General features: G+C 38.9%; 1 protein-coding gene across 1 annotated transcript in view; it reads left to right on the top strand.

Annotated features, from left to right (window-relative positions):
- The window catches only part of ZCWPW2 (zinc finger CW-type and PWWP domain containing 2), a 162,228-nt gene that overhangs the window by 23,078 nt on the left and 120,537 nt on the right, over positions 1–18,613 (top strand). The window contains exon 3 of the mRNA XM_058182728.1: positions 15,923–16,031. The gene's annotated coding sequence lies outside the window, so the exon portion shown is untranslated. The remainder of the gene's footprint in view (positions 1–15,922; positions 16,032–18,613) is intronic.

The following is an 18,613-nucleotide window of genomic DNA, read 5'->3' as shown; positions in this document are numbered from 1 at the left end:
AATCTCCTAAATCCAGATCAATCAACCACTGTCCAGAGATAAAAATCAAATCCAGTGTGCCTCCCCCAATGTGAGTAGGGCCATCAACTACTTGCGTCAGGTCCAAGGCTGTCATGGAGGCCATGAACTCCTGAGCCGTCGTTGATGACATGCCGGTAGATGGCAGGTTAAAGTCCCCCAAGACCATAAGTGTAGGGGTCTCAACCGCCATCCTGGCAAGCACCTCCAACAGCTCGGGCAGGGCTGTTGTCACGCAGCAAGGAGCCAGGTACATGACCAACAAGCCCATCTGACCCCTATGACCCCACTTCACAAAGGGGATTCACAGCCGGCAATCTGAGGATTAATTTTTGAAAGTGATTAGAAAGTGTCTCTGTGTCCTTTTAAAGTCACCAACCGGTGTTTAAGCAATATGTTTATTCAGTCGTCTCCTGGAGTTCTAAACCTGCCAGAGACCTCTGTTTTGTGGGCTCCTTTTGAATAAAATTCTAAAGCACTCGTGGATGAGCTCAAGTCCTCCCCTTGTCTGGAAAGGAGATAGAGAGCTGGTCTGTTCAGTGGCTCCTCATTCTGTCATGGTCACTCTTAGTGCTTTTCTTTAGTTTTTAATTTTTTTCTCTGAAGTCCGATTATGTGTAATTTTTGCGCTGGGACAAATATTTATTTGGAAAAGAGAATATTGGTATCAATCTTGTGTTTTTCCCATATTAATATTTTTGAAAAAAAGGAGAATGAGGTTTATCGGACAATGAAAGCTTAAAAATTCCCTTGGTTATACTTAAGACAGATAAAGCAATGTGGCAAACCTAAGCTTTCTGTAAGATTAATTTATTATACTTTTGTTTCTGAACTTGGGAAGAAATCACTGAAAATAACAGAAGAAAGAGAACTTGTTAGGTAGACAACTGTATTCAATATCCCTACCCTTCCCTTCCCAAAAAGGTTATATTTTTAAGTTGTTATATCTTGATTTTTCTTAATGAAGTTCTGAATTTTTGTAGATTTAGAAGCTATTTGACTCCAGAATGACCGAGGAGCTTCAACTTAAAATAGGAAATCAGTAAACAAGAACAAAGTTTCCAAACATATTACCAATGATGCACGAAGCCAAAAAAAACTTTCCTGCAAGTCCTTGTAGAAAACTAGGTTTTTAATAATTTGCATATCTTTTAGAATTGTGCTAATGTTTTCTGTTAAGGAGTGCTGTGGAAATCTTTTGAAAAATATATTTTGAAATGGATCCCAAATAAAAAGTCTTTCTTTGCATTATTAAAACATCAATGTCTTTTTTCCAAGCCCTTGTAGCTGTTGCTACAGCATTCTCTATATACATGTTACATGTAGAAGCTCAGCCATTTTGTTTTGAAGGATTTAGTTATTATTTACAGTAAACACAAAACATCTACACACCCCTGCCAAAATACCAGTTTTTTGAAATTTAAACAAGTCAGATTAAGATAAATCACCTCAAAATGTTTTCACCTTTAATATAACATATTAACTGTACAATTCAATTGAGAAACTGAAAAAATATTTTCGGGGAAAATTAAAAAAAATTAGAATATTGTAGCTGTACATCCACATCCTCTTATAAGAAGAGATGTGGCTGTGTTCAGAATTAAACAGTGACATTTAATTCACTCCCATTAATTAAAGTAATTCTGATCAAGCCCATATAAAGTTCAGTTGTTCTAATAAGATTTTTTTGACATTTACTCACTTATTTCTTATGGCAAAAGCAATGGTTCACAAAGAGCTTAGAAAGCATCAAGGGATTTCCTTGTTGGAAGTTATCAGTGAGGAGAAGGAAGAGAAGAAGGAAGAGAAGGAAGAAGAAAATTTCCAGGCATTGGAGATACCATGGGACACAATGAAGCCAGTCATCAACAAGTGGAAAAAATATGGCACAGCATATTACAAAGAACTAGATGTCCATCCAAAACTGATGAAAAAATAAGACGAAAAATACAAGAAACCACCAAGAGGCCTATAGAAACATTAAAGGAGTGACAGGAATTTCTGGCCAAGTACTGGTTGTATACTATATGTGATAACAATCTCCCATATTCTTCATATGTCTGGGCTATGTGTCAAGATGGCAAGATGGAAGTCTTTTCTTAAAAGAAAAACATGCAAACCAGGCTACATTTTGCAAAACCTGCACCAAATCTTTCAAAAGCATGTGAGAAAATGTGTTATGGTTTGATGAGACCAAGATTGAACTTTTTGGCCGCAATTCCAAAATTGTACTTGTGACACATCACCAAAAGCATACCATATCCATAGTGAAACATTATGCTTTGGGGCTGCTTTTCTTTAGCTGAAACTAGGACTTTAGTCAAGGTGGAAAGAATTATGAACAGTTCCAAATAATAGTCAATTTTAGCCCAAAATCTTCATGCCTGTGCTAAAATGCTGAAGAAGGAGAGGAATTTCACCTTTCAATATGGCAACAACTCAAAACATAGCTCCAAATCAACAAAAAAATGATTTCAATAGAAGAAAATCAAAGTATTGAATAACCTAGTCAGAGTCTGGACCTGAATCCATTTGAAAATCTGTGAAGATAAGTCTATGCACAGGAGATTCCCTTGAAGTGTGAGAGATTTGAATAAGGAAGGTGTGGGCAAAGATTGTCAAGGCAAAATGTGCCATGATGATAAGGTCTTACCCTAAAAGATTGAATGTTGTCAATAAAATCAAAAGGTGCTTTCAATAAAGTATTAGTTTTAAGAATGTGCACACTTGCGCAACCACAATATTGTACATTTCGTATTGCCACTTTTTCAATTTATTTTTCAACTGAATTATACAGTTTATATGTTATATTAAAGGTGGAAAAAATTCTGAAGTCATTTATCTTGGTCTGATTTTTTTTTTAATCTAAAAACCTGGCATTTTAATGGCTGTGTAGATTTTTTATATCTACTATAAACCAATAGATATATTCACTACCTTGAAGTTTTTAATAAAAATAATAAAGGTAAGATATAAATTAAAAAATATGTAAATAATTTTTTGTTTTGACTTGATAATCTTCTAAAGTAGATAGTTTTATCATTATGGATAAAAGTTGTTTAAATGAGGAATCAATAATAGAATTTCATTTAGTATAGTACAGTACCTTTAATGAAGAACGTAATTATTATGAATACTTGTAGGTATTTATGTTTGATTAATCCCATATAATTATAAATATTTGGTGAACTATGTAGATAGAATTTGGAAAGTGTTCTGACAAAGATCTCTTCCAAATGCCATCCTTCTTTCTCTCCCCAGGGAGTACATTGATACTTACTAAAGATGATGGAATGAAACACCACTTCAGGCTTCCTTAGTAAAATAAGGCCAATGTCAACCATAGTTTAAATATTATCTAGTTAATCAACAATTCTGTAGATGGGATCATATGTGTCGCTCTAGGGGCTACCTGCGCTAGAGTATGACCCTTGCACCTGACATATCAAGAGCTATTTTTAAAAAAACAAACAATTTCAAAGCTTGAACAAATGTTGACTCTTTCCATTTAAGTACCCAAAGGCATCTTAAGTAGTACTTTTAAGTTTTTTCATCAGAAATGTAGATTAAGAGAAAGTGTAAAATACTTAAGCATCTCATGCTGTGGTTTATCAGTACCAGAGTCTATTAGCTGATTGTAGTTTATGATAAAGCTAGTCTCTTAGTATAAGGAATTGGAGCAGTAAATTATTGGGTATAAGGACTTGCAGTTCTAAATACATGATACATGTTAGCTAGCAGTATTTTTTTAAAACATGCATTTTCACAATTCAAATGATATTTTTTACGTTAGAAGAAGAATACATATGAAGCTATGTCATTCTATGAACCAACCATTCCTATCGCGGTAAACTATAGTGTAAATGTAAATATATTGTAATTTTACAGAATTATCTAATTGATGTGAGTTATAGAAAAAAGTCTATTTTTAAAATAAGGCAAATAATATTTGTTTAGTATTTGGAGACTGGACTTGCCTAACATGTCATATTGTGGGATATGGACATTTAAAAACTGTTTAAAACTGTTTTGATGGCTTGAATATATGTCCTTATGCAGTAGTAGGTTTCAAAATTTTTTACTACCGGTTCTGTGGGTGTGGCTTGGTGGGCATGGCAGGCAAAAGATACTGTAAAATCTCCATTCCCACCCCACTCCAGGGGAAGAATACTGTAAGATCTCCATTCCCTCCCCAATCCAGGGGAAGGTTACTGCAAAATCCCCATTTCTTCTTGATCAGCTGGGACTTGGGAGGCAGAGTCTAGATGGGGGTGGGGCCAGTCAGAATTTTTACTACTGGTTCTCTGAACTACTCAAAATTTCCACTACCAATTCTCCAGAACGGGTCAGAACCTGATGAAACCCACCTCTGCCCTATTGTGATATTGTATAAGAGTACATGGTTCTATTTTTATTTGTTTGTTTAAAAAATTACTAACAGTCCTAACTTCTTGTAAGACATATACATTAAATGTAGATATACATATCTTGTGTATTGGAAGATGTGGATCATTCATAAAACATGCTGGCTGCCAAGCACCCAAACTTTGATCATGTGACCGTGGGAATGCTGCAATGGTTGTAAGTGTGAGGATCAGTTGTAACTCACTTTTTCAGTGCCATTGTAACTTCGAACAATCACTAAACAAATAGTTGTAAGTCAAGGATTATCTAAAATAGGAAGTATTTTTGACAACACTAGAGTCAATATTGGAGTGCTCTCAAACAGACTACGCTGTTCCAGCTTCAACTCAGAACTCCCTTAGAGTACATGCTAGACAGATAGATAACAGTGGCAGTGGAAATAGATAAGGCTAAGAGAGGACATTGCTGTTTCATAGTTGCTAATAGGAAATTGCAACCATAACTACTTTTGTGAGAAATTAATATTTTCCCCGATATTCTTTTAGTTCATGCTTGTGTGGATTGGAGTATAGTCTTAACATAAAATAATTATGCACTGCTGCAATAAGTTATATGAGAGATACACAAAATGTGTTACATGCAGCTGTATCATATAACTAGCTATATGAGTTGAACATCATGGTTGAATTCAGAGAGCATGCTTCACAGTATATGCCTAATGGAAGAAACAAACATTTGTTACTGTGTATGCAAAAATCTATGCTGAATCTTCAGTGTCCTTTATTCTCTTACAATGTGTGAGGAATTTCCATTTTTTTACCTTAAAATTGAGAGATAAAGGTTTTGGATACAGTTGCTTCTTTCTCCTGTAGATATTGCTTTCCATAATAACTAAACAGATTCCACAACAGTTCATTTAAATATTCAGTGGTGAAGAAAACTTGATATTCAAAAGCCAGCATCAGAGCTTCAAACAAGGAAACTTGTTTGAAACATAATATGAGTATGAAGAGACTTATCCGTCTTGGTTTTTTCCATGTCATTTCATTCCAGCTGATCATAAAAAATGGGTCAGGCAGCTAACATCCTTATTGAAACTACTTAAAAAAAAGGAATGGAACAGCTTTTGTGAGGACAAAGAGAAATGAAATCACTTTCAGTGAAAGAAAGAGGCCTCATTATAGCCACCAACAGCAGTTATTGACAGCTACACTTCCTATTAACAAGGAGCATTTAAGAGTTTGGCTGTTGGATCTTTGGACTTGATCTAATTTGCTAGCATTAATTAGTTTCTTTTCAGCACAGACACTTGGTGCTCACAGCTATAGATTTAGATGACTAATTAGGACACAAAATTGAACAGAATAGGGTAAAGCATTAACCTTCAGCCATTACCAGCTGGGGCTCTTATAAAGACTACCAAGTCCAAATGGTTCCTATTCATACAAGGAATACCCTAATGAATATCAATTTAAGACAGGTTGCTCTATTACAATTGATTCTACCTTAAATTTGATATTACCTTCAATACAGTTTGTAACTGCCTATTCTCCAGTGTCATATCTAAAAGTGGTACACATAATGAAGATTTACGTAATTTTTTTCAACTTTTAATTCTTTGAACAATTGACATCAGTCATGAGTTTTAGCTAAGATTCAGCATTTTGTATAGTTTGAGATCAATATGTCATTATTACTTTAATAACTGTAATATAGGTAGTTAAGCCATTGAGTTAAAGCTGCCATTCACTGAGAGGTGTTTAATCCCGATGCATTCCCTGAATATATTTGCATTAATATACAAATGAAGAACTCACATGCAGCCAATTCCTGAGGCTTAAATAGTAGCTTGTTAATTAAGCACATCTTTATCATTAAATATTCTGATGATATGCAAGCAATGTGGTGATGTGTTAACATGGGTATCTAGGTTTAGAGCAGAATATTCTTGAAGGCTATAAAATGATGAAGCTTGATCACATGTTTCTTGGAAAACAGCCTATTGTTTTCAGTGGGATTTTATTGCTTGATGAATATTTATAACATTGATCTTTATCCCTAGAAGGACAACTGTATGTTCCAAAAGTGTATTATTCAATTGTTTAATTTTCATAACTCTTCCCATTGGTGAGAAGCAAAGTTTTGACAGTAGCATTGATTTTAGCTCAAATTTCTCAAATGTCAAATTCTCAAAAAAAATTCTTTAGAAAAATGTTGTTAGCATTCTTATTTTAAACTTTTGTTAATTCATGCCTTTTGTAAATTGATGACATGTTCTCTTTGGAGAGTTCATCAACAGAAGATCTGAAGTTCCCTGGGAAACTATTTGTTTCTAATGATGCTGAGGAATAATGTTCTAATAATGTTCAGGAAGATTGTTTGGGAGATAGACATATTCAATTGTGTCTTTTTGGAATGTGGAGAATAGAGATTCTATCTCTGATCCAAAAAGAAAAAAATATCCTCTCTTAGTTACAAGGATGTCAATATCAAAAAGATTGTGGCTAGAAATTCAGGTTTAAAGAGATAAAAGCAAAACTTTTTATGTGGAAAGGCACTCGGAAAAAACCTAACTGAGGGCTAGCAATTGAATTGAAGTGAAATTTTGCTGCTTAATGTGTTATTGTTTTAGAATTCATGTACTTTTATCTTTGGACTTTTATCCTTCGCACTTTGCTGCTGGTAATTTTTATACGATTGATATCATTCGGGGTTCTTGTGCTGTTGTTGCCTGTTGGAGATTAAATTTGCAATATTCAAGCAGGCAGTTATAATGAAAACATCGTAATTTTGTCCTACCCAATATTATTTTGCTTTACGGCTCAGATTATTTCAGCAATAGGAGAAGTAATAATATTTTAGATCAGAGATTCCCAAACTGCAGATCATTAGCTTCATTCAATTACAGGTAATCCTTGAGGTACGACCGTAATGGATCTTATGATCCCTTATGATCATCATATTAACTGAATCATGTTAAATGAACGAGTCTCATCCCTCCTCTTTCCAGTGCATTTGTTAATCAAATGAGCAAATTGTTAAGTGTGAATGGAGTTCCTCAGGAATGGCAAGACCATGGAGGGGCTAGTGCAGGAACAAAACCACCTGTGTCTAGCCACTCAAAAATCTTTCCCCCACCCACTGAGATATCTCATGATTGCTTCCCTTTCTTTGGGCCCCCAATGGTGCTTCGGCTTTCTACTATCAATCACTAACTCACCTTTTGAAGATCTCCAAAGTTCCAGAAAAGTTCCATGGACCATGCGACAGATGACTTTTTCTCAAACAGTTGGGAAAGCTGGGTTTTTTCCCCTTAGATCCAGTGATGGGATTCAACCAGTTTTCACCATTTCAGCCAAAGCGGTTGTTATGCCCCTCACTCCTTATCTTGCCCCTCCCACCTTGACTGATGGTCATAGTTATGCTTGTGGCATAGCTGCTACTGCTGTCTGGTTCCCTCGCTTGCCTCAACCATGGCCCCTGCAGCCCAGCTGATCTCTGCCTGATGAATCTTCCTCCTTTAGCTGCCTTCCACACAACCCAGCCCACTTGCCTGCCTTTGCCGCAGGCTACCTTATCTCTGCATGGGCGACTGGGTGTGTGGCTAACACTTGGCTTCCAGTGCCAGAGAGCGCAGAGAAGGGAAGCAGCCAAGCTGCCACTGCCTTTCATTTGAGCATGAGGAGTGAGATGGAGCTCCTCTTGCTGCCTCTTCTCCCCCCCTTGCCAGGCATGGCAGGGCTTTCTGTCCTTCACTTTTGCTGTAATTTGGGAGTGTGGCAGTTGGGGAAAGGTGGGGCGGGGGAGGAAGGATACTCCAGACTACCGGGCCTACTGGCTTCTTCCTGGCATCTCTTGCACTGCCTTTTGGTGTCAGCGGTTACAGATGAGGTTTTTGTGGACAGAAGAGTGCTGGCACCGCTTCCCCCAAGCATTTTTTTGCCTACCTGATTTCCAGCTCCATCGCATTTCTCACCATCATATGCGGGGAAACAAAACTTTGTGGTACTAAAAATAAAGTGCAATCAATCAATTTCAACTTCTCACAAAAGAAAAAAATCTCGCGAAGTTGGAATTGATTGAATTTTTTTTAGTTCCACAAACTTTTGTCTTCCTTCACACAATAGCAAAAAAATGCGACTGAGTTGGAAATCAGGTAAGCAAAACAATACTTGGAGAAAGCGAGGGCATCTGGTTGGTGGTGGGTGGGGCAAGCGATGGAATCACGATAAAAAAAATGAAGCCACCCGTTATAGACAGGACCATCTCCACGCCCCCACGGTGGCTCGTTACACCATTTCTCCTCCTGCCAAGAAACGCACCCAGCTGTGCATGGCCTTTCCTCAAATGGGCTGTCTGTGTGCACATGGGGCACTTGGAGAAAGAGAGCGCTCCAACCTCTGTTTGTGTGTGTGTGTGTGAGAGAGAGAGAGAGAGGGATGGAGGGAGTGATCCTTGCTTCAGCCAAACCACCCAAACATCTGGCAGTGGCAGGGCAGCTTCTGAACATCATAATCCCCCCTCCCCAGTCATCCAGTTCCACCTGACCCACTCCCTGAGTTTCGCCATTCTTGCCCCCACCCCTCTAGTCAAGCGGGGGCAGGCTCTGTGGGACAACAAGGCCTCTCATTTTTTCCCCCGGTGCAGCGTATACTTGCTACCTCTACTTGTCTGCTTGCAAGTGGCAATCTTCTCTGCTTCTCTCAGGATGCTGGTGTGGGCACCATGCATTGCTTGTCGGGGCTGAGCAGGGAAGCCCCTGTCATGCCACACACCCTCACTTCCCCGAGCGCAGAGCCAGGGTTGTGCACTTCCTTGTCTGGCTGACCACTGGCAAAGAGCCACGTGACTGACAGCTGCTCAATGCTATGTGCAACATCACCTAGCCACTGGTGAGCAGCCAATCCAGCTTGGGCTGGCTGGTTGAAGCAGCGCAGCAGCCGGGGCCCCCGTGCTGCATCTGAAAGAGAAGGCGCCACGAGAAGTTCTTACATTGGAATCTATGAACCGGCAGGTCAAGGCAGTGGAGTATGTGGTGTGGGAGCCCATCATCCAGAAAGCGAGCAAGATTGAAAAGGAGCTGTGGAAGGGTATAAAAAAGCCTTTCACAGAAGTCATCAAGGCCAACATTGGTGATTCACAGTGAGCACAACTTTAGTCGGGCCATTCAAGCAGCCACTGCAGGGCCAGCCACCAGGCACAAAACCTTGCAGTTTTTCTTCTCCTCAGCGTCATCCTCCCTGTTCAAGCAGTGGCGGAGTCCACGGGAATCATTCTTGCCCTGGCACAACAAATTCCAGAAGGTTGAATGAAGTTTTCAACTGAGTGAGGAAGCACTGCAGAGCCAGGCCCTTCACACCCTCATCCAGCCCATTGGAATTTGCTGCACTGGGGTAATTATAATTCCTGCGGATCCCGCTGCTGCTTCAGCAGGAAGGATGATGCTGAGGTGGAGAAAAACTGCGAGGTTTTGCGCCAGGCAGCTGGCCCTGCAGTTACGGCTTGAATGGCTCGACTAAAATTATGCTTTCTGTGAATCACCAATGTTAGCCTTGATGACTTCTGTGAAAGGCTTTTTGATACCCTTCCACAGCTCCTTTTTGATCTGACCTGCTTTCAGGATGATGGGCCCGCACACCGTGTACTCCACCGCCTTGACCTGCTGTTTCATAGATTCCAACATGAGAATCTTCTCGCGTGGTGCCTTCTCTTTCAGCTGCAGTGCGGGTGCCTCAGCTGCAGCGCTGCTTCCACCAGCCAGCCTAATTCCAAGCTGGGCTGCCTGATCTGTCCCCGCCGGCGGCTGGGTGATGCTGCATGGGGCATTGAGCAGCTGTTGGCAGCGTGGCTCTTGGCCAATGGCCAGCCAGGCGAGGAAACGCATGGCCTTGGCTCTGCACTCGGGGAAGTGAGGGGGAATGGCGTGACAGCAGCTTCCCTTTTCAGCCCCGACAAGTGATGCATGGTGCCCACACCATCATCCCGAGAGAAGCAGAGAAGATCGCCGCTTACAAGCAGACGCCGTGCCATGGAAAAAATGAGAGGCCCTGTTGTCCCGCAAAGCCTGCCATCACTTGGGGGGTAGGGCAAGGAGAATGGCAAGACTCAGGGTGTAGATCAGGTGGAGCTAACTGATTGGGGAGGGGGGGTCATGCTGCTCAGAAGCTGCATCTGCCGCTGTCTCACCCCCACACACACAGAGGTTTGAAAACTGGGAGGGGTGGGGCCAAGTGAGGGGCCCCTTGACATGAGTGACGGTTAGTTGGCCATGCCTCCCCAGTCACATGCCCCCTCAGCCATGCCCCCCATCCAGTCAGAGCAGAGAACTGGATAAATTATTTGAATCCCACCACTGCTTAGATCTCATGTTCTTACACACTGTTGTTTTTTGCACACAGATGGAATCATCTGTAAGAATGTGACCTCTATCATGTCCCTGTAGACCTCTTTTGTTCCAGCCTACAAGAACTAGTTTTGGCTAGAGAAGGAGGTAGAACTGCAGGTGGTTAGATATCTGGCCAGGATGGCATTGGGAAAATCAAGCTTCTCGCAGTAGTATAGTGGCCAGGAATGGCCCAGTCCTTTGCAGTGAGCCCAAGTCAGTGCAGTCACTGGGTACCATGCCTGGGAGCCCGGCATCGCCTATTTATGCTTGTACCTGGTGCCTTGGACTCTCTGTCTCTGTAGCTGCACAATTGGCAAAGTCTGGGCAGAAGAAATGGAGAGCTTGGTGTTCTGATTTGTCCTGCTGCACTCACCGTGGGGGAGATAAAGTGGACAGGGAAGTGCCTGAGGGCCATGGGGTTGCTCTGAGGGAGGGGACACTTATGGGGACATGGACAGCAATGCGGGTGCCTGCCATCCACTTCCAGGAAGCACAGCCTAGGATCCGGCATTTAAGGCACCAGAGGCAAGCATATGTGGGTGGCCTGGGGGTCCCAGGTGTGGTGCTCTACTCTGACCTGGCTTACTGCAAGGTTGTCCCTGGTAATGGTGCTGCTGTTAGGGGCTTGATTCTCTGTTCTGTCCCCCTCCCCACCTCACAGAGAAGACACAGAGACGCGTGTCCCACAGTCCTTTATATTTACAACAGACCTGACTTTCTGTAGTGGATGACAGACTTGGCAGCAACAATGCAAAGGCCTGCCAAGTTCCAAGTTCCTTATCTCTTATGGAGACAGAAGCCCACGTGTCCAAAATCCATTGCCAAGAGCTCACAGAAAAATCCTTTGCACAATCCAGGCCTTTTAACTCCCAAACGACCGATCTGCAGTTCACACTTGGTAGCTTTTTGTCTGTCACAAGGGCCAGATGGCAACTCCACCCGCTTTTATCCCCTGTGGGGTGTGGCTCAGTGACTCAGCAATCTCTGGGCCTGCCACACCTCTTCCTTTGCTGCGCACACTTATCTTTTCGTCGCTGCCTCGGGTCAATCCAAGATTGATCGTCAGCAGCTGGAACCTGAGGTGTTGCCAGGGAGGAGGAGGGTCCGGGAGAGGGAGGCCTTGTCAGCTCCTCCTCCGGGCCTGCAGCTGGAACCTGGGGCGATGCCAGAGAGGAGGGTTCTGATGAGGGAGGCCTTGCCGGCTCCTCCCCATCACTCAGAGTCATCCTCCTCCATGAGGACAGGCTTGAGGGCCAGAGTCAGAACATTCTCCCACTGCCATCCTGGCAGCTGCCTATATGCCCAGGGCCGCGCCTCCTCCTCTAGCCAAAACTACAATCTCCCAGGTGACTAATTTGAATCAATTATCTAGCAGCATGCAGAGATCACCTGCAGTGCCACCCAGGCTGAGACCAAAGGAGGCCTACAGGGATGTGATAAAATTTGCGTTGTTATAGACAGTTCCGTCTGTGTGCAAAAACAAGTATGTGTAAGAACACAGACTTTTGAAACAGGTTCACCAGCGTTTGAGAAAAAGACAGCCACTTTTCTACTGCATGGCCCAACCTGTTTTGGAGATCTTAAAAAGGTAAGTAAGAATTGGTTTTGGGATTGAGAGGAACAGGTGGAACCCAATGGGCTAGGAAAGCAGGTCCAGTGTCTTTGGAGACACAGCAGGGCAGGGTGGGAGGAAAATAGCCAGGGAGCATGTTGCAGTGTCTCTGCGATCAGTTGTAAGGGCAAGCAACCCTTGTGATTCTGCAACATAATGTAACTTTGGGACCAGGTTTGTAAGTAGTTTTCGCAGGGCTGTTGTAACTTTGAACCATCACTAAGTGAACTGTCTACCTGTAGAAGGGTCATGGAAATGTTGAGCTGACTTCTTATTTTTTTGATGATGGGGCAGAGGGATTCATGAACAGGAGGATTAAACCTTTGTCTTAGGTTTATAATGTTAATGCAACTGCACTATTGCAGTCTATAATTAAAGATTTAAAGGATTCCCTTATTTATCGTGACTACTCAAGGGGCTGGTATTCGCTTCCGAATCTCAGCTGCGGGAGTCTGCGCTGTCTGGCAGACATTTCTGTCATAATGTGGCCAGCATTAAAATACAGAACACAGTAACCTTTCCCACTGAAGCAGTACCTATTTATCTACTTGCATTTGCTTGCTTTCGGACTGCTAGGTTGGCAGGAGTTGGGGCAAGTAATGGAAGCTCATCCCATCACGCAATGTTCAGGTCTCAAACCCAACCTGTCATCTTTCCAACTAATGAGCTCAGTGTCTTAATCACTGAGCCAAGGTACTGCCTCACAGTCTATAATACTTATTAAATTTTCAAGGAAAAGGGAACTGGTTTAGCATCCAGGATTTCATGATAATTGTAATGGTGATGTTGGGTCTATTACAACTATGGACTGTGTTCAAATGTATCAGAGATGGCAGCACTAAATTTTATAGTGCCAATGTAAGTCATGTTTTAATGTATCACCTAGTTATCATGTCTGTGAACAATGAACAAATATTGGAGATTTTTGGCTTACCATGATGAAAAATATTTCTGTTTTATGAAAACATATCAATGTTCTCAAGCCTTACCCTACCCAAATTATGGAAATCATGACATTGGTATATTTCCAAACTCACAATTATTAGAATATATCAGCTGTTTTTAGTCCTACTCTGTATAGCATTACATGGTTTTTTAAAAATACTACTGCTGCAGCACATTTAAAAATTTGCCTCCCTATATATATATAGAGAGAGAGAGAGGGAGGGAGGGAGGGAGGGAGGGAGGGAGGGAGGGGGGAGGGAGGGAGAGAGAGAGAAGGGTTCTTTACCATTGAATTACATTCATTTTTCTTTCCAAGCAAAGTGTCAATGAGTTTTTGTAATAACCCTAAATTTGTCCATAAAGAAGTGAGTTTTTAGAAATGATATTCATTGATTTTTGTACTTTTTGTACATCCATGCATAGCATTTGTTTACTTACTTACACTATCTGTTTCTTGTTGTTGTTTTGCTTGTTTGAGGACTTGGTTTTTTCTCTGAACAATTAATATTGCATATGTAACTGCAAATAGAAATATCAGTGAATACTGTGCTTTATGCTACTTCGCTGTTCTAAAAATTATGTAGCAGGGGTATGTTTTCATGATAGTGGAAGAAAGTAAATATACCAGTAATTGTTTGCAAAGAAATAAAAATCAGAAAACGAGAGAATTTGTTATAAATCAGTTACTATGAAAACAATTATTAGTGCTTTACTGTATTCTGAATTATTAGGTTCCTCTTTTCATGTTGTTGACCAGTTTAATTTGGTTAGTATTTAGATAATACAATTTACTAAGAATCTAACTATATTCTTTATAGTGATGTATATGAAATATTTATATGGAATGCAAGTTGTTAAACAACTTTTGTAGTAGAAATGGGTTGTTGTTTTTTATTACAATTGTCTCCTTATAGCTTTCCTGGAAAATGTTTATTTGAGAGATGAAGAATAGCTTTTTTAGTAATTCAAAAGAGCTGTTTGCTTAAGTAAGACTGACTGCCCATTTTAAAAACACTGTATCAACTATCATCCAAATTTGTTTTTGAACTATACCTTTAACTGACCAAAAGCTCAAAGTGATACGCAATAGATAGAATACCATAAAAAAGAATAACATGCATATTTTGCATGGAGAAAACATAATTCAGTTAGCCTTGATCAAAATTTAGTTAAACAGTATAATTTTTCAACAATCATCTAAAAGCACATAAAAAGGCAATCAAACTAAATTCGAATAATTCTGAAAAGAGAATTTCTCAGCCAGGTCACAGTGGGGGATTTGTTTCAAGTCTCCAATCTCACCTTCCTAAGAAATGAAATAATAATAAAATGTTTCTTGAGTAGCTTTCAAGCAAAAAACAGTATATGTCATGAAACAATGTTTTTTCAGTAGCCACAATAATTTTCCTGTTTCAATTTTTGTATTTGCCAAATTCTGATTCTTTATTGTCACTTGTGCTATGCTCTTTTAAAATGGCTTCTATATTCCTTATTTGCTTGCTCACCTAGAATAGGGCTAGTAGAATGAGGTGTAACATGCCAATCATTTTGGTCTATCTCAGATAAAACAATATTCATGTATTGATACATAAATTAACACAAGTTTACAATACTAAACCACAAAATGTTTAAGTTATTTTTAGATTTTCAGATGTATGAATCCAGTAATAGTATTTTGTATAAACTGGAAACAATAAATTGTCTGCAAACTATCATACATTGGTACATAACTAATTTAGTTGTATATGAAGCAAGCAATTTAGCAATATAAACTCCTGAACAAATCTTATATAGTCCAAAGGAAAAGAGTAAATTTTCCCTTGAGACAAGCTCAGTGACAGATGAGTGCATAGAATGGACTTTTGCCAACAATATGGAAGTGGTTTGTCTTTTTCTTTTTCCAGGATGTTTTTCTATCCTTCACCAATAGTCCTAAGATTTTCTGAAGTCTTATTATCCAAAAGTAATCCGTAGGGATTAGCCAAAAATTCCCTCCCTCTGCCTCAAATATACATGCATAAAAAATTCTGCATAATGCCAGCTTCCATTGTCCACTTGATTAACTCTAATTGAAAACAAACCTGAAGATTGTTTTTGAATAAATGTGCGCATGTATTACACTTATATATTTGTACATAACTGCCTAGAAATTGTACTCCAGAAAAACAATAGATAAAATGAAAAATCCAATGGCAATTGAATTAGTAGCAGTTAGTTAAAATGACTTATCAGAAAATGAGGCATTCCATTTATAGACTTAATTCATCCTCTTTCTTCATTTGCTGCACAAATAACTCTCAGACCTCATTTTCTCAGAAATACAAAACTACACACACACATACACACACCCTTCCAGTAGATATGACAAAAGAAAAGAATAAGCAGAATAGCAAGAGGGAAGGGAGAAGAGGTAAGTGCGGAAAGGAAGAAAGGAAGGGAACAGAAATGGAGGAACAAAAGTGAAGGTGAGGAGAAAGGATAATTAGAGGAGAAAGGGAAAAAGGAAAGTATTTGCCTTCCATATGTAAACGAGGTGTCTAGTGAGCCGGGAGATGAGCAGAAGCTGTTACCATTTCTTTTGCCTCCTTTCAAAGAAGAACTCCAGAAAATTGAAGTCCATTTGGATTAAAAGAAGCTCACTATATGGATTCCATCTGCATTCTTCTGATTGACTGACAATGAAGCAAAATCAGCTTCTTTCATAAGGTATACTGTGTATGCAGCCAGAATATAGGAATGGTTGCTGCTGTGGGTTTTTTTTGTTTTTTTTTGCAAGTCTTCCTGCTTATAATATCTTGAGCTCTTTCCTTTTTAAGTATGGAGCTGTTCAGCCCTAGCTGTAATGATTAGGAAGAAAAAGAGTGTCAGGCAAAGTGGTTATTTAATCATTCCTCATTGGGATTGTGAGAAGAAAATAAGGCTGAACTTGTTTGAAAGCAGAATGGTAACCAACAGGTAGTTGTTACCTTCTTCACTGAATAGCCAACAAACCCCTTACCTTTTCCATTACAATATGCCACATCTCATTTTGTTGCCTAATTACTTGGACTACTCTATTGAAGCATGAAATCCGCCCCCCACCCCAGATTTAAGATGCTTTCAATATGAACTTCACATACACACTCAAATATGGATTGCTGCATAGTCCTAATAAAGACCATCAAAAAGTTCTTTAAGTGCCCTAGCTTGCAATTTATCTGGTCCTGGAGTTTTACTTAATTCAAAGTAAATAGGCATTTCATAAACTGGTTTCTATTACTCCGAAAATTTAATCCTGCCATTTAATCTTGCTCCTCACAATTTCCTGACAGGACGTGCAGTGTATTCTTAGGCAATATGATTGACCACATTCTACCAGATAAAGGATTTTCAACATTTAAATAACTAGTCATTTGTATTCAATAGGATATCTTTTAGGTATGTTGATTTATATTTAGGTGATGATCTAAAATATATTTGTGAAAATTAATTCTCCTATAGCCAAAAATAAAAATCCTGATACAATATCGAGCCATTACTTGGACAAAAAACAGTGAAAATTATCTCTCTCACATACCCAAATAATTTGTCATGCAGAATGAGCAGGAGAAAATGATGTAATAAATTTTAAAATTGTAATATTTAATAGCTTTGAAAATTTACTACTTAATACTTAATGTAGTACTAAAGTTCTAATCTAGCTGTATCAGAAGTTTCTTAATCCTTGTTTATTTGCCTCATTGTTCCGAGTCCAGCTTTATACAAAAAATGTGACAGCACTTGTATTAAATTAAATAGATTCTAAAAATCTATTTCTGCATAGAATGAAAAATTGAGTGATGTAGGAAATGACAGATACAGGTGAACATAATAATTAAATCTGAATAATTTCCTCTGCTGTTTTTACAGCTAGAGGAAAACAGATAGAAGTTTAATGAGAACTTTTCTTGTTACAGATTTACTTGTTTTCTTATTAAGCCAAAAGAACATGCACAATTCTTTCCAAAATATAGATACTTTCTTCACAAACAATACTCATGGTAAAATTGGAAGAAATGTATTTCCATTGTGTTGATGAAATACTGCCATTATTTTAAAAAATACAAATTCAGTAAAAAAAATATATATTTTATATGATGTAGATATAAGATCAGTCCAATTTCAATTAATTGTGAGCTGTCCAGAGTTGTTTAAGATGGGCAGTCGTATAATTCTTTTAAATGAATAAATTTCTTTTTAAGAATCACAGAGTTGGAAGGGCTGTTTATTTGTTATTTATGCTTAAAAGCTAAGATATTAATGTATAATATTTTAAAAAAATATGGTCATGGATCTTGTACTCCACATCACGTAATCTCTGAAGATTTTGTTCAGCTTCATATGCTGATTAGCACACACTTGCATTGCTCTTTCAAGTTAATCTTAGTTTTGGGATACGTCCTGGATAGACATTCAAAAAATATATTATCCCAGTTATTTGATAGAATTGGCCTGATGGAATTATATGTAATCTACACAAACACATTGTTTTTCCATAATCTCAACTATTTCAATAGCATAATTAAAAATCCAGCATGTCCTCAATCCACTCACAGTCTTTTCCTACAGATAAGGTATAGGGATTTAACTTGGATATCCACATCAATTTTAGGAGATTGAACAAACTACAGATTATATGACACAGAATAGGACATCTTAGTGACTACCATTTCCCAGATTTCTTGAAGCGTGAGTAAATATTGGAATGGTTTTATATGTTTTATATTAAACATATGTGGTGGAAACTGGAGAATTTACATGTACAGTCAATCAAAAGGTATATTTCATACTTTCTTTGTGAATTTAAATTACATTCTTGCCTTTTGGAGATTCCTGATCTAAGTTCAAAAACCTGTGAAAAAATGATATTATCTTTTTTCTTTAAATTCCCAGAAGCCCTATTAGGCTTAGTCCTGCTGTCCATTTCAGCTAAGTGACAAGATGAATGGAGTGCCTTTCATCTTTGTATTTGAGCAGAAAATATATGTTCATGAAAAACAATGAGAATCAATGTACAATTCTTTGCTCAATCCAAAATTATTGTTTGGGCAGAACTTTGAAGCACAAAAACATCTTAAAAACAGATGCAACAATAAAGTTTAATCTCCTTTATCCCCACCTTGTGGTGAAAAGAAGTAAATTTCCAAGTATGCATTTTGTTAACCTGATATACTAACACTTTAATTTTCTGAAGACTGGATTTTATTTTATTCTGTTATATTTTGCACTAATTGTAGCTCAGCATGAGCAATCTTACTGCAATGAACTAT

Source organism: Ahaetulla prasina, chromosome 4 (assembly GCF_028640845.1).
Source record: "Ahaetulla prasina isolate Xishuangbanna chromosome 4, ASM2864084v1, whole genome shotgun sequence".
In the NCBI taxonomy this organism is placed as follows: domain Eukaryota; kingdom Metazoa; phylum Chordata; class Lepidosauria; order Squamata; family Colubridae; genus Ahaetulla; species Ahaetulla prasina.
Note: the sequence above shows the minus strand (reverse complement) of the source record. Positions and strands in the feature narration are given on the sequence as shown.